Source organism: Ixodes scapularis, unplaced genomic scaffold (genome assembly GCF_016920785.2).
Source record: "Ixodes scapularis isolate PalLabHiFi unplaced genomic scaffold, ASM1692078v2 PGA_scaffold12__126_contigs__length_90152505, whole genome shotgun sequence".
NCBI classification, from domain to species: Eukaryota; Metazoa; Arthropoda; class Arachnida; order Ixodida; family Ixodidae; genus Ixodes; species Ixodes scapularis.
Window position 1 is genome coordinate 62586777 of NW_024609838.1, and position 16848 is coordinate 62603624.

The 16848-nt window shown below is 47.3% G+C and overlaps 1 non-coding gene across 1 annotated transcript; it reads left to right on the forward strand.

Moving 5' to 3' along the window:
* Positions 1–1312: 1312 nt before the first annotated feature.
* Trnaw-cca lies at positions 1313–1384 on the forward strand. The gene has a single exon. It is a non-coding gene; the product is annotated as a tRNA-Trp (tRNA).
* The last annotated feature ends 15464 nt before the right edge of the window (positions 1385–16848 follow it).

The following is a 16848-nucleotide window of genomic DNA, read 5'->3' on the forward strand; positions in this document are numbered from 1 at the left end:
TATGACCACTGCCTTGACGACATCAAGATTTTTGTCAGTATGTATCGTGGATATTTTGTTTCCTATATTCAAAAGTTTTGAAGCGTAGCATATGTCCAACGAAATTCCTAATATACAAAAATGCATAAATCATTCGTCAAAAGTATTATCAAAAATCAATAAAAAGCATTATGAAAGAGAAAGAGAAAAAGGTTGATTTAATACAAAGACGAACAGGTTAGCTGAGCTGAATGGGATTCCTTAAAAATGGATATCGCAACCAAGAACTACACCACAGTTTTGTGGCGTGTGAGGCGGACGCCTCTGTGATGACAGCAAAAAATGCTCAACGGTGGGCGCGATGTGCAAACCCGCCTTTTAAATAGCAGTTCAACTATTTAATGAGCTTTGCGCAAATACTGCTTAGAATAAATCTCTGACGTTTATAAAACGAGCGGCGTTCACACCCTCCTCTCGAAGCCAGAACAAGCGGCCAAGGGATAGAGCCGATTTTACTCGGATAATCTTGGTCATCGCTAAGCGCTGAAGTTGGCAAAGCAGATGCGCTGAGTTACAACTATTTTTATGTTTCGGTTCGTCCCGGCAGCGATTAGATACGAGCCACTACCCAGATGCTTTTCGAGCTATTGATTATGTCTAGCCTAAATCGAGAGCTCACGGATTGTTCAGGTCCGAGCTATTAACCACATTAAAATATCTTCACTCGGGGGAAAAGACCTACACTGACCTCTGAGGAGTGATCAGACAAGAATGACGTAAATAATCCCTGGAGAAGGGGAGCCAGAGGGATAAAGGACAAACACAGATCTCCAAACACAGCTAGGTGACTGTTGCGCGACCCTCTTGCTCCCCTTCTCCAGGGATTACTTTGTGCCTCTTGCACCCCTTCTCCAGAGATTACTTTGTCTCTCTTGCTCCCCTTCTCCAGGGATTATTTTTGTCATTCTTGCCCAGCTCGCTTGCACATTTGCATTTAATTGCATTATAATAATAACCTTAACATGCAAGCTTCACCCTTGTTGGTGTTAGACTGGTGGCGGCTGATAAAACCCGTTTTCTCTACTGACGTCTAACCCCTGGTTAGCTCAAATGGTAGAACGCTCCACTTGGTAGAGCGCTCCACCAATCCGCCTGGTTCGATAACCGAACCAGGCGGATTTTTGGGTCGCGCACCAGTCACCTAGTTGTGTTTGGAGATTTGTGTTTGTCCTTTGTCCCTCTTGCTCCCCTTCTCCCGGGATTATTTTCGTCATTCTTGTGCAGTGCCAACAGCACTGCATCATCGCTCCTCTACATGGGACTACATTTGAGAGGCCCGGTGGCGCAACGGTAGCGCGTCTGACTCCAGATCAGAAGGTTGCGTGTTCAAATCACGTCCGGGTCAGGTCTCTTTTTTTACTCTAGTAATCGAATTGTGATCTTCAAGATTGATGCACCATTTCTTTTCTTTTCAAACTCTCCAAAAGCGTCCGACATGACCCTCAAACAATTCAATCGCGAAAAAGAAAAACTGTTTATTCGAGTGAGCATGGGAGCCACGACTTGCGTCCTTCTCCCCCTGTCCCAATTCCTTCTCTTTTTTTTGTGTGTGTGTGATGAATTAGGTGAAAACATTTTTCTGATATTTAGAAAGGTCACAAGTTACATGTGTCTAACAATTGGTTATGACATTCATCAAAAATGTTGTCTTACGACCAGTGCAAACGCACACGCCGCTGACGTGTTTGTGAAGGTGCTTGTGGAGGTGGTTGTGACAAGGGTGGCATTCAAAACGCCGAAGGTCAAAATGCCGAATTATCGGAATGCCAAAATTTAAAACACCGAAAATACAAAAAGCCGAAGATAAAAAAAGTCGAAGCTTCGAGAAACCGAAAAGCCAAAACATCGAAACTTCAAAATGCCGAAACATCACCTAGTTATAAAGACATATAAAATTCCTTGGCACGATAAATTTTCTTCGGAATGTGATCAAAGTTAGGGGAGAGCTTCCGCCGGACGATGTGCGCGCTTTTGCCCTTTTTTCTAATAGCCATGAAAGGTTGTCCCCGAGTGTAGCTTCCCTCGCATGGTTCAAGCCTTTAAAAAAGGAAAAATATATTACTGCATATCCCCTCGCATAGCAGAGCGATTCCTTGTTTGTTGCATTTCAGACAGATAAGTTGTGTGCAATTCCTTGGAGAAAGCTTAGAACGTCGACATTGTCCCGGCTGCCCAGAGCAGCTGCCAAACAAATTTCGCGCAACTTTTGCTTTTTGCTTTGAGAGCGGCGGGGTTGGCCTCTGATCGCTCCATCCATGTCGTCTTCGACTCTATCTTGGGCCATTTTCATGGTGGTGATGAGCCGCGGAAGACGCTTACGTGGTGTCCACCAACCAATACCTCCCATCGTCGGTGCCATGCCTCAACGGCGTCGTTGCCCCTTGTAAATTCGTTCTGAGCGAGGGCAAGCACATTCCAGAGGATGGCGGGAATACCGGTGGGCTTCGTGTGATCACGACGGTGTTATCCCGGCAGCACGGGATAACACTTCCCAAGCAGGTAGTTGTCCTCCTACCATCGCACCATCGCGACAGGTCAGAGGTTCTTGCGGGAAGAGTGGTTTTAACTTTAAAGGACGCATAGGCATCTCGCACTTCTTCGGTGCGCAAGAACGAAAGGGCTGTAAGCTGCCTCATTTTGATAGTGAAGCCATCTACATCATTTTTGTAGAGCACTGCCGGTCCTAGGTGCTGCAGTCTGCTCTATACTGAATATCACAAATAGAACAGACAACCATGCACATACGGCGACGGGAGCAACGACCGAATAGCGTTGATAGCTGCCAATTCGAAGTCTGTACTCACAGTTCTTGGATTTAGTGCAAGTCCCATTTCTGCAGCGAAATTTAGCACTTCAAAAAGCGCCTCGTAAGCCATCCCGAGCATGGCTTGCGTGGGTCTTCGAGATGATCTTGTGAGTACCCTCTACAGGAATGTAGGTAATCATTACGGCGTTGCATTCGCCTCCTTCTCGCTTCTCCAATAGTGTCTAGAACCTACTTTCTTGTCAAGCACGTAAGTCTTTACAGCTAACTTTTACTTTTTTTCTTCTGGGTGCACATTACAACTGCGTCTTCGTCCATTTCCCTCCGAATCGATGAAATCATTACTGCCGCACATTGCTGCTGCTCTTGTACTCTGAACACGGGACAGCGCTGTTTTTTTTTTTTTTTTTGCTGATCATTTAGAGCTGTTTTGTCCGACTGATAGCTTTACGACAGATAGAAGAATACGAAAATTTTCATCCATTTTTTTTCTACTGAAACTGGTGTCTTTGCAGAACGAGTTAAACAGGCTCGTGTCAGTGGAAAGTGTTCTGCCGGAAAACAAGCAAGTGGTAGTCTCAAACCACATCGTTTCTTTTTCACATGATTTCCGGCATTATCTCTTTTTGGCGTTTTGATTTTTTAGTATTTCAATTTTTCGGCATTTCAATTTTTCGGCGTACTGACGTTCGGCCTCTTGATTTTCGTCGTTTTGATAGGGACCCCCTCGCAGGTGAGGAGACCCGATGCAAGAATTTGCTGGACGTAGACGCGATCCAGCCGGCTCGACGACACACCCGCCACCACGCGGAATCGTACGCAGTGCCGTGTAGTTCGACCCGGACGTTGCGCAGGTTGAGAAGCCCGAGAAGCCGAACAAGCCCCTGGAGCCAGAAGTGTTCCGCCACGACCAGGCCCGCGAACGTCTCGCGAGGAGTCTGTTACACAGTTGAAGTCTTCGCAGAGTAAAAAGAAAAATCGTCCGCGGAAACATACAGCTGAAAGCTTTTAAAAGGTCCCCAGTTAGCGCGTGACCGTGGCGAACATGAGCGTAGACATTTATCGCCCGAAACTTGGCATGACCGACAAAAAAACTGTACACAAGGACGCGACCGTCCGGTTCGCACAGTAAAAAATCACCCCGAAGAAACAAAGTGTACTCTTTGTTTCTTCGGGGTAGTCGTATGTAGTGTGTAGTCGTATGTACCAGGCGCACATGTAGTCGTATGTACCAAAGGCGCACATGTAGTCGTATGTACCAACGGAAGGTGCATCCTTCAGGAAAATGGTGTAGTCGTATGTACCAGGCGCACATGCACCCTTTTCCTGAAGGATGCACCCTCCGTTGCCCAGCCAGTGTACTTGTACATCGAGAATGAGCATCCTCCTCTCCCTTAAAACCTCTCGGTGCATCAGTGCATCGCCACGCAAGCCACGCGCCCGATCAGCTTGTGCTTGGATTCCCCCTTGGGCCTTGGGAGTCACTTTTGGGTTGGGCAGTTCCTTAGGAAGTATGGAGCTGTTTTGTTCACTCAGTATTGACAGTAGAGTAGACGCTATGCTTGCTTTAGGCCAATCATGTCTGCGGTAGGATCACGTGACTACAGTCTCCAAGCTAGAGATAAGGCAGAGCACGGCACCTGCCTGAAGGCCAAGGCCACGGGTGGCATCCACTGCACTATTAACGTTGGGTCGAGCTTTCAAGAGGATAAAAGGGACAAATCCTCTCGTTGTGTTCATTGTTCTGATGCCCCTAAAGATAAGCCATTGCGATCGGCACCCTCTTTTGGCCTTGAAGGAGCTGCTAATTTCCTACTCCTTTCTTTTTCCTTGTCTCCCTAAGCTGAAACCGTAAAAGAAGGTGCGCAGTCGCCGGGCCAAAGACCCGGAGGCTTTTTTATCCCTTGACTCCGCTGTCTGGGCGCGGGTAACGGCAGGAGCGTGATCATATGGTAAAGGTTTCACGGATGACGTAGTAGCTCTTTCCGATTCCGGAATGTCTGTGTCACGGCCTGGTTTCTTGTGTGCTGTGCCGGGACCAGCGGGGCTGCCGGAGATTTCGTCCGCGACAACGTATTCGACTGTACCAAGGCTTCCAGTGTTTGAAAAGTCCTACGCGTACATTGCCAACACACGATTTCTTCAAAAAAGTCAAGGAATTCATGTGATGCGTTTAGTGTTCGCTTTGGCAAATTACTGCTTCTGCCACATCGTGCTGAATCTTCAAAGACCCCTTTCTCTCGTTTTTGTTTGTGTGGTTGTTCAGCAGTGCCCGTGTCGACATATGTCTCAAATTACATATTTCAAGTCTGGTATTTTTATCTTAAGTGTGCTGCTGCCTACTCCTTTGCAGCAATTCACCGTTCCATTCCGGATTACCTCTAAAACTAGGCAGTGTATTTCCTAGCAGCCGGGAGAATAATTTCCCCGAAATTCCATCGGCAGCCGCCTGCCATTAGATGTCTACAATCATGTGATAACTGCAGGTAGAATGCCAACTTTCTTATTCTCGCGGTATTTTGTGAAAACATGTTTCATGGACAACTTGTCGTCGATACACGTTTTGTAGACACGTTTCGTCGACACTAAAGTTTCATCGTCACTCTTTACGCGAAATGCACGCTGTAGGGACATTTCGTCGCGCGTGTGTCTCTGAGGCGCGTGCTGACCGGCCCAGGCAACCCGTTCACGTCGCTTCGTGGCGATAGTCAGCGGCGGCTCATTACAAAAATTTTACCCCACCTGTGCCACCCGTACATGTCACCTCGCGCATACAGTCTAGAGCTGCTCATTACAAAAAAAAAAAAAAAACGAGAAACTAATATAGAAAAGCTAATCTGAGCTGTCTATGAAATATCGCGTGTCGATGAAACGTCGTTCAACGAAGTGAATATATCGCCAATGAGTGGCGACTGCCGGCAGAATTTCGGGTAAATAATTCTGCCGGCTGCTAAGACACTACCTAAGAATCACCCTGATTCTTGTTTGCTCAGTAATCTTCTTAGCTGTGTAACAGCTTCGTTGTACATCTTCACTTATCACGGATTGCTTACACGTATGTATACTTTTTTGCAGAGTAGGCTGTCTCGAATAAACTTCTAGGAGATTTGAAAACAATCCCTTGTGTCTTTTACCTGCCTTTTTGAAACCACCTGGTCGCGTACATTTTTTACAGGTTTTACAGCCCGTGAAACTTTTCCACAGCCAGTGAGAAAAACCTCACGTCAGGCAAACACCACCACCACCACCACCACCACCTTAAGGTGGGTGCACAAAGAGGTGTAATGGTACAACATTAAATTAGGTGTATGAGCGGGTGGGTGTATGATTAGGTGTATGAGCGGGTGGGTGTAAAAAACGGTGTAATAGTAAACTCTGTAGGCGGGTGTATCTCTCTTCCCTATGAGCGGGGTGAGTGTAAACAACGGTTAATAGTAAACACTGTTGGTGTATCTATCGTTACTCCCAAAATATTACGTTTGCGTAGAGAAGGGAATACGTGTACACCTTAAATTGGGGTGTACCTGCACACCGAAATGACAGTGAAGGTGTAAGAAATATGTAGTGACACCCCAATTAGGGGTGTATATGTGGACCCCTGAATGTTGAAGGTGTATAAAAGGGTGCACATATACAACCATAACAAGGGTGTATCTACGCACCTAGTTGTGAGGTGCACTTGTACACCTTTATGAGTGTGGTATATGTGGCAGCAGTTACACCCCCTGTAGATGTACAAACTACACCCTTTTTTTGAGACTGCGGAATATTAAACCGCCAACACCACGCGCGCAAGACGTTGCGAAAGAAAAACTACAAGGAATCGAAAAACGCGCCTTAGAATCTGCCACGTCCCGGGCAGAAAAAGACAACAAAACCTTCTTGCTAAAAGAGCAGATCGCAGTGATTCGACTGGGCGAAATGAATCCCCTCGCGCTGCTTGCACATTTAACCCCGCACATTTAATGTCAAAATGTGTAGGCCCATGAAAAAGAAAGGCAAAACATGGCAGACAGTCGGTTAAAATAAGTGATTCCGCATAGTCAAAATTACCCAGGCTAAGGAGCTACTTCTTGACTGACGAGGCGCGAGCCGCGTCTGAGCCGACGCCAGCAGGCGAGAAAACGCGCTCGGCGTCCGAGCTGTCGTCTGGCATGGCATCGTCTTCACGAGACGCTGAATCTGCGGACGACTCACGTTGTCGTCGAAGCTTCTGGAGGGGAGGGCGGATGTCCCTGTCCTGGAGTCGCGTCGCCTTCTTCAGCGACGAAAAAACGGTTTGAATCGTTGCTCAGGCGTCGATGTCAGTGCCACGAGATCCGAGTGTGGCGGCCGCGTTTGACGAAGCGTCCGAAGCTTGACTGTCGTGGTTAGCGGCAGCGCTCGAAAGAACGCTCGAGGCTTGCCTGCTGGGGATGGCGGCTGCGTTTCATGGAATGTCCGAGGTTTGGCTGTCCGTACCGCAGGCGTTGGACGAAGTGCAAGAGTCCAAGACAACGGGGGGAGGTGGAGGAGTACGCGGGCGGATGGACGGGTCCGAGTCGTCACCGGAATGCTCGGAGCTGGGAGGGTGACGTGGGCGAACACTCGCTGGGGGGGGGGCGTGGATAAGTCTCCCTGGGTTGCTGGGCGGCGGTGGCGTAGGACTTAACGCTGGACGCCATTCGTCGTCGCGTGGCCGTGACCGCACCGCTGGCAGAAGGACGCGTGCAACATGCCGTCGCATGCCCGAAAACCCCGCATCGGTCTCAACGTGGGATCCTACACGCGGGTCCTATGTGGCCCTCCAGCCCCCACCGACAGCACATGCGGCACAAACCATGGTAGTCGACCATCACCCGGTGTCCCTGGGTATAGACGAAGTTGGAGACCGGCTTTGACATCAGTAGTAGAAAACACGTACAAGTTTGCACAGCGACCAATCACAGCGCAGGAGGGCGGGGTTCGAACCGGATCCGACCAATCACAGCACGGGAGGGTGGGGCCAAACCCAATCTAACCAATCACAGCGCAGCAGGGCGGGCCCTTTCCCTCTCTCCCATCCCAGTGACCAATGACAGGCCGTTGGCATGGATGGCCCCGCTTACGGGGCATTAGCCAGTGACCAATCAAAGCTTAGCGAGGTCCCGCCCTCGAGTCACGTGCTCGGTATAGGTGTGAAGTCACGTGCGCGTCCAGGCGCGTGCCACTTACCATGACCTCAAACCTCGGACCTCAAACCACAAGCGTGGTTGACCAGGGTTGACAGCTGCGGTCATCATCTGATAACAACCACGTGATGTCACAGGGTCTGAGCTTCGTTCGACAGAGGGCGCTATAGGACTTGAATTGCGGCGCTCAGAGCGTCTCACGTGTGATGTCACAGGGTTCGAGCTGCGTCCGACAGAGGGCGCTCACGTGATGTCACACAGGGTTCGTGCTGCATTCAACAGAGGGCGCTGCGCTCCATGGCACATGGAGCGCGGAGCGCAAAGCACGTGACCGTCACATGACGGTCACGTGTTTTGATTTTGAATCGCTGGGCGGTAAATGCCCCTTTTATTCGATAAAAAAAGGCTCCGCGGCCGGCTGGGATTCGAACTCGCTACTTCATGTGCAGCAGCCCAACACTCTACCCCCTGAGCTACGAGCACACTTTTTTTTTCTTTAATACATGAAAGATTGCGCTAAAAATTCAGGCTACAAGGGCATAAGGTGAAACGATGACTATGCACACAGTGATAGAAATGAGATGAAAAGTTAAGGTGATTGTCTTTCTGAACCACAGTCCTGGAGCACATTTTCACTCATGGCACTTCACGACACTAACAAACAACGTTTCAAGTACGCAATAGTCTCAACCATTTCCAGATATTAAAAATTTGGAAGTCTTAAGCACACATCAAAAAGGGGAAACCATTCAGGCACCGGTTGGTGAGCTTCATAAACACTTCTTACTTTAGATATTTCTTCTAGAAAAATGGATTTAGTGGTTCGTGGTGTGTCTGCATTCCTGTCAATCATCGGGCATCTCCAGAGGCTGTGTAGGCCTATCAGCATAAAAAAATCATAAGGAATGTTTGTTTCGGTGGGGACGTATAGAAAGCGAATACTATGGTCTGTAAAGTCTATGTCCTTCTTAAGAGTTCGTTGAAGGACATCCCAGAAGGAAACTGCATCTGTACAGTAGATAAAGCAATGTTCTATGGTTTCTGGTCGGTGGCATAAACGACAATCAACCGACCACGGTACGAAAAAACCACGCTCTTGGAGCCACCATTTTACTGGAAGCGTTGATGTGTGCAACTTAAAGAAAAATGTTTTAGCACTTGGAGATACGCACATTCGTTTCACTCGTTTTAAAACATCGCATCCTTCACAATCGCTAAACCGTGTTCTGTATAGGGGAAAAGGGAAGACACTTTCAATTAGGGCTTGTGATAGTCTTCTTCTTAATACCTCAAAAAGGAATTCTAGCGAGAAGCGGACTTTTAGAAACATGAAGGTATCGACTATCTCTTTCCAAAATCCCCAAAGTTTGCCTGGGGTAGAATTTGTTGTTGAAATGATCATGAAGGGCAAGTGATGTGCTAGTTTTTTTGTTTGTTTTTTTTAACAACGATAAGCAGAAAAGGATGGGATAAATTCCTAAAGAAAAACAGTCGCGAAACGAGCTGTTGAACGAATAAATGTGCCAGAGCTAAGCCGCCAGTTTCCAACGAAAGGAATAAGTTGTCGCTCTTCATCCGTTCCCAAGATGAGCTCCAAATGAAGGTCGCAAAAATTCTGTGGAATGCTTGTACTTTTGAACGGCTACAATGTAATACTTGTAAGGCATACATTAGTTTGGACATTAAAAAAATGTTACACGCTGCTGCTTTTGCGAAGATAGAAGGATCTCGCGCCCTCCATGCCAATGATTTTCGTTTGATCTCACTTACAACAGAATTCCAGTATAGATTATTGGATCTTGTTTGATCTAGTGGAACGCCAAGATATTTGAATGGACAACAATTCCACGACAACCCAGCAAAACGTCCTGGCATCGCTGCCCACTCCCCTATCCAGAAACCATTAGATTTTTCGGCATTCAACCTCGCTCCAGTTAGTTCGCAATACTTTTCTGTTACATGAAGGGCTTTTTCCACGCTTTCCTTATTCGAACAGAATTCCACGACAACCCAGCAAAACGCCCTGGCATAGCTGCCCACTCCCCCATCCAGAAACCATTAGATTTTTCGGCATTCAACCTCGCTCCAGTTAGTTCGCAATACTTTTCTGTTACATGAAGGGCTTTTTCCACGCTTTCCTTATTCGAACAGAATTCCACGACAACCCAGCAAAACGCCCTGGCATAGCTGCCCACTCCCCCATCCAGAAACCATTAGATTTTTCGGCATTCAACCTCGCTCCAGTTAGTAGGCAATACTTTTCTGTTACATGAAGGGCTTTTTCCACGCTTTCCTTATTCGAACAGAATTCCACGACAACCCAGCAAAACGCCCTGGCATAGCTGCCCACTCCCCCATCCAGAAACCATTAGATTTTTCGGCATTCAACCTCGCTCCAGTTAGTTCGCAATACTTTTCTGTTACATGAAGGGCTTTTTCCACGCTTTCCTTATTCGAACAGAATTCCACGACAACCCAGCAAAACGCCCTGGCATAGCTGCCCACTCCCCCATCCAGAAACCATTAGATTTTTCGGCATTCAACCTCGCTCCAGTTAGTTCGCAATACTTTTCTGTTACATGAAGGTCTTTTTCCGCACTTTCCTCATTCGAACAGAATTCCACGACAACCCAGCAAAACGTCCTGGCATAGCTGCTCACTCCCCTACCCCGAAACCATTAGATTTTTCGGCATTCAACCTCGCTCCAGTTAGTTCGCAATACTTTTATGTTACATGAAGGTCTTTTTCCACACTTTCCTTATACGAACAGAACAAGGCCACGTCATCAGTGTACGCCAGTAACTTTACCTCAGTGAAGCAAAGAGTATAGCCACGGATATTATGATTCGTAATAATGCTCATGCATAGAGGCTCAAGGTATAAAGCAAAAAGAAGCGGTGATAGTGGGCAACCTTGCCGAACTGAAGATTTAATATGAATGGAATCGGGAAAGAGATTTGTTTACAATTAGCCTCGTGCTGCTATTTTTATAACAGAGCCGAATGCCCTCTATAGTCGGTTGCAAGCTAAGAAAAAACCGGAAATGCCTCTCAGAGGAAAATGTAATCCTACGCCGAGAAACGCCAGCCAATCGTTTTCATGACGTCACGATTCCGTGGACCAATCGCGATCCTTTTGAAAAAAAAAAAAAGAAAAGCCCAACATGGCTGCTGGCCTTAGCAACGCGACGCTAGTTTCTCGTGACAATTATTCTGCTTTGTTGCACCGTGTTTTACGTGCCCGAGGTTACGCCACGAAATCTTAATGGTATCGGCTTGCGTTTGCAGCAGTTTTTGCGCGACAACGTGAGAATCCAGCGACGCTATCGCCAACGAAAATTTCGAAGCAGGCGCAAGGCTTAGCACTGCTGAGAGGTGTGTTAGACGGTATGTTAGACAGTATCTTGGACAGAAAATGAATTGGGAAGACGGTACATTGGACATGACTTTCTTTCTTTACTAAACAGCTATTTCGTTGACAAAAACGTATTCTAAATTATTTAAATGTCCTGAATGAATTAAATAAATATTGTAGTAGTTTAAGACACGTTTCCTGGAGGAAGAAAAAGCAACGTTGCTAGCGAACTACTTTCTCGACGGCGGACGCACTTCAGATGGGCGCAATGCGCTTGTGGGTGGAGCTAAAAGATTGTTCTTAGATTGCATCCGACTATAGACGCATGGTCCCTACGTTTGCGTGAGAAAGTAGTTTGAATAAAAATGAATGGCTTACTCTATCGAACGCTTTGGACAAGTCAAGTTGAACTATAGCTACTTGATCTTGCTCATCGGATACAGAGTCAATCACAGATCTCGCTACGTGAATATTTGTTTGAATTTTTCGTTCTCGTATTCCACCAGTTTGATGTTCTCCAATTCGATTATGTATTACGATGTGTAAGCGCTCGTTTAAAACTTTTGCGAAGATTTTATAATCCAGATTACAAAGTGATATGGGTCTATAAGCTTCGACCTTACTTAAAGCTATTGTGTCTTGTTTTGGGAATTAGTACAGTGTGGCCATGATAAAAGGTTGGTGGTAGTGTTATGTGCTCATATGCGGCTTTAAGGACATCAAGTAGTAATGGACTGAACAGATCAGAAAATTTCCTGTAGAATTCAGCACTTAAGCCTTCAGGTCCAGGTGTCTTGTTTGAAGGAAGAGCTTTTATGACACTTTGAATCTCCTGCAAGGTCAGAGCACCATCGACTATTTCTTTTTCCTCGTCTGATAAGGAGGGCACGAGGCGAACTAGCTTTTCTATATCTGTACTTTCTTCGATTGGAATACTCTTCCCAAAACGATTAGTGTAATAATCGACCAAAGCTTCTGAAATATTTGGTGCATCTATTCTAGTACTATCTTTATGTTCAATTTCAACTATTTCTTTCGTTAAAGCATACTTTCGCTCATCCTCTGAGGACCTCCGTCCTTGCATCTCTCCGAGTAGAAATTTTTGTGAGCGCGATCGAATCACTGCGCCTCGGTGCTTCTCAGCATCGTATTGCTGGAGCTGTGTTTTAGTCATGTTTATTTCTTCTGTGTATTCACCGGGTTTCTTAATTTCAAGCTCATAAAGCGTTGACAGCATATTAAAGAGAGTCTTTAGTTCTCACCTTTTTTTCAAATGTGATAGTACTGGCGCGTTCGATTGCCCAATTTTTAACGTCTTGTTTGAACATGTCCCAATTGCAAAATATGTGTAGTAAGGGTATCTGTTGCACTCATAAAAGGATTTCTGGGATACGGTCAATAAATATTTCGTCATCTAGAAGAGTTGTGTTTAGTTTCCATAGGCACCATTCAGGAAGTACTGAATGCCGTTTCTTTTGACCAAGGATAGTTGAAACGAAACAGTAATCTGAGAAAAATACAGGTTTCACTGTGTAATCTGAAATAGCCTCATAGAGTTCTCCAGAAGTGTATATTCGATCCAGTCGTGCGTGAGAGGAGCGTTGAAAATGTGTGTAATGAACTCTGCTGCCTTTGTGTTCTCCAATGTCCGCTAAGTTGTTTTCGTTAACAAGGGACTGTAGTAACGCTGCACTATGGTCAAATCTGGCCGTGATTGGAAACGATCATTAAAAATTAATACACAGTTGAAATCTCCAAGTAGCAGTAATTTTCTATTGGTGCTAAAGTATGGTATATAGGTAAAAGGAAGTCATTACGTGCATTCACAGCGTTGGGAGCGTAAACACACATTATGCGCCATTCGTCATTGCCATACGTAAGATCGCACATGATGAAGCGCCCCTTTCGATCGGTGGTGAGAGCTTTAGCAGTCAGATCCGTTCCTTGTTTTTTGAAACAAAAAACACTCAGCCGAGGTGCCCGTTGCATGGGTGACACATACTTCGAAATCATTCAGAAAAGGTTTCAAAGCGATCTCGGTATCTTCCACGCCGGATAATTTTGTTTCTTGTACAGCTAACACGTCTACCTGTTGTAGGGACATGAGCTGAAGAAGCTGACACTGCTTTCGCTTAGAGTTAAGACGTCTCACATTTAAGGTGGCTACACGAAGCTGAGGGGCGCTGGACATGCAATGGCTTATGGTTGAGCGTTATCGCTCACTGTGGTGTCTTCGACAAGCTTAGGGCCAGAAAGTGGCTTCGAATACGGCTTGTGCCGCGTTCCAGTTTGTCGTATGTCGGACAGTTTTGATCTAGTTAAAGGGCCGTCATTCAATGTCGCGTTTGTAAGGGCTTCAATTGTGAGTATGGGATCGGCTGCATCGTCAGTTTCTTGTGTTGAGTTACCTTCATCCTCAACCTCGGTTGTGGTTGTATTCCGTTGGTCGTCTTTGAGAGTCTCTCTGTGCTCTGATGTCTGAGAAGTGTTCAGTGTACTTTTGGGGTTGGTCGGGGGGCTGGCGGGATGTTCTGTACACGCATCGGGAGAGGGGAGGCTTCCTTCTGGCTGTTCTGGTGGGAGTGGCTGAAGTGTAGGGTCTGGAGGCTCAGTCATCATGGGGATATCCACACTCGGTTCAACCACCTCGCTTGCATCCATCAGGTGTTCTGTGGCTGACTCGTCCACTGTTCCGATCTTCAGCCTGTCGGCGTAGGTGAGGACGCAGTCAGCGAGGCTGTGTCCGTACCTTTGGCACTTCGTGCACCTCGGAGTCCGACACTGACGGCGGATGTGGCCCACGCGGTTGCATCGCAGGCACAGGGGGGCCGACCGGGGATCAGTAGCAAGCTCTGGCACCCGTAGATAGTCAGTAGATGAGGAATCTTGCTCACGCTTATGTCGTCTCGGAGCGTCAGCTTCACCTCTCTGTTGAGAGTGTCCATTCCTTCCATTCCTTCGCATTTCCATTTTTCTCGTACGATAGAGCGCACGTTACTGAAAGGTTCCAGTGCTTCAACAACTCTGCGGTTTTCCATGTTGGGGGGGGGGGGGGGGGGGGTAGCCACAAAAGCCAGAGCTTCACTTCTTTTGACTCTAGGTCAACAACGAGGCATTTTTTACCTTTCACTTTAAGCTCTTCGCGGGAGACGAGCTTGGATTTCGCGAGGGAAGTCGCACACACAACCATCCAGGCATGCGACATTTGGTATTGTCTCATGGCGATGATGTCCTTTCGGTCAATGACGCCACTCAGAGCGTCACGAAAGTCCGGAGCTCGGTAGGGTCGAGCGGCGAGATTTTCATGCAGGAACTCTGAATTCAGAACGAGGTTACCTGTAGGCAGGCGTGGCATCAGCACTCGGTAGTCATCCATCGGAGTAACGGTAGCAGTTGCAGCAGTAGACGTATTACCTCGGCCGGAGGCCGATGTGTTTTCTTGGGCGGAGAACATGAAAACACAGCCGTTCGAAACGGAGTCTTCGTCTTTGTCCCCAGCTACGAGCACATTGCTTCCGAGACCGCTTAAGTCGTCTTAGTTGTTCGTGCGTGTGTGTGTGCAATTCAGATCACGTGTTTTCCTGCTACTTGGCTTTTGTAATGCGGTTAAAAAACAGGATGCGTCATTGCCGCAGGTCGTGTGACCATGGTCGTGTGACGTTGCTCGTCTTCCTATCACATGATTTCGCGCGCGCGATTCAAACGGTGCTCGCGGACTCGTCATTTCGGGAATGGCTTTCGTAATCTGGGTGAAAAAACAAAAACAAAAAACAAAAAAAAAAACCTCCACGGAATTTGAACGCGTCAATGCTCCAGGTGTGACGAAGCCTATCTACAATTTCGTCATGCAGGAAGCAGTTTAGACAGGTTTTGATATGTCTCGAAAGCTCGGAATGTTATTTTCTTTTTTTTTTTTTTTCATATGGAAATGAAATATATTGTTTCGGCGCTCCGCTCGTTCGCTTTTGTTTATTCAGCTGTCGTACTCGGGCTCGGAACGTCACGTGTGCGCCGGAGGTCGATCTCATAATATGCTCGTGCGTGAACGTCTTGATGGCTGCGAAGAAGAACACACTCGATGGAGCGATGTCGAAGCCTGCGCTGCACTTCGAAAAGCAAACAACAAGTTCTTTGTATCTGCGTTCGATCTGCTGGTGGACCTCGCCATTTTTGGCAAGTTCGTTCCATATGAACTGGACCCCGTTGTGTTCAGGATAATAGCCCACGTCTACGAGAGCTACAAAGGGCGGGACGAGGAGTGGGAAACGATTCGCCCAGCTCAACGAGGAAGACATCCAGAAGATGAAGGCAGTGACCGGACTATTAATGGAAAAAACCATCGGTGACGAGCGGTCACCCGTTATTACCTTCTTAGGCTCTGACTAAAAACTTGTGAGTCACGCGGAACAATTAAAAAAAATGGTAACCTGCCACTTGTGCGAAGCGCGAGAGCGGCAGCCGTACTCCAGCCCGGAGTCGTTACAAGTTCATCTGGCCCAGGTACACAATATCCCGCCGCAAGATTGCCTTCCCTTCACCAACTCGCTGTGCGCCTTTCGAAACTTTACCGCGCGTTATGATATGCATTTGCACGAGCGCGACGACGAGTCTCACGATGTGTCCACGCTTTTTCGCCTTCAGTCCGACGCAATGGCCAATGTTTTTAGGCATTATGAAATGCCATTGCGTTTTTTCATCACATTAACCGTGGAAATGACTCGTCTCAATGGCGACGACGAGTTCGAATTCAGCGTGCACTACTTTCATTGCTTAGTCCACACGGTCTGGGCCGAAGGTAGCATTCGCGATGCTCTACAGACTGCATGCGCCGAGATCTCTGCTCGCCTCGAACAGTATCAAGAACGAGGATCTGGGCTTGTCGTCGTCGCCATTCAGACCTGCACCATCACTGTTGGACGTTTCATTCCGCCCACGGTAGGTTGTGCGAGCTTCGTGTTGCCCGGTGAACTCCCAAGCAGAAAGCACCTAGTGAATGTGACCGAGCAATTCACTGACTCGGAAAGAAACATGTGCTTTGTGTTTTCTGTGCTCGCCGGTCTCCGTCCCATACCCTATAATCTTTCGAGAGCTTCTTGCTACCGAGACCCTATGACCAAGTATTGGTTCCCCACCAGGTTTCCAGTGACGTTTCCGAGAGACGTACAGGCTTTCGAGAGGAAAAACTCCGTATCCGTGAACGTGTATGGTTACGATCGAGAACAAAGGTTCGTCTACCTGCTCAAAGTCAACGATAGCGAGCGGGAGAAGCACGTGGATTTGCTTCTAATAGACGATCACTTTGTTCTAATCACCAACTTTGCCGGACTTTTCGCGAACAGCCGCAGTCACCGTTTTCGCTGTAAAAGGTGTATGATGGGCTTTCGCTTTCGCACTGCGCTGGGGGTCATTTATCGCTGTGAAAAGAAAAGAAGGCAGTCCGAACAGTGTGTCCTGCAAAGGGGGACGCGCTGTATTTCCGGAGCCCACACACGATGGAACCTTTCCCCTACTTTTGCGTCTACGATTTCGAGGCCATTCTG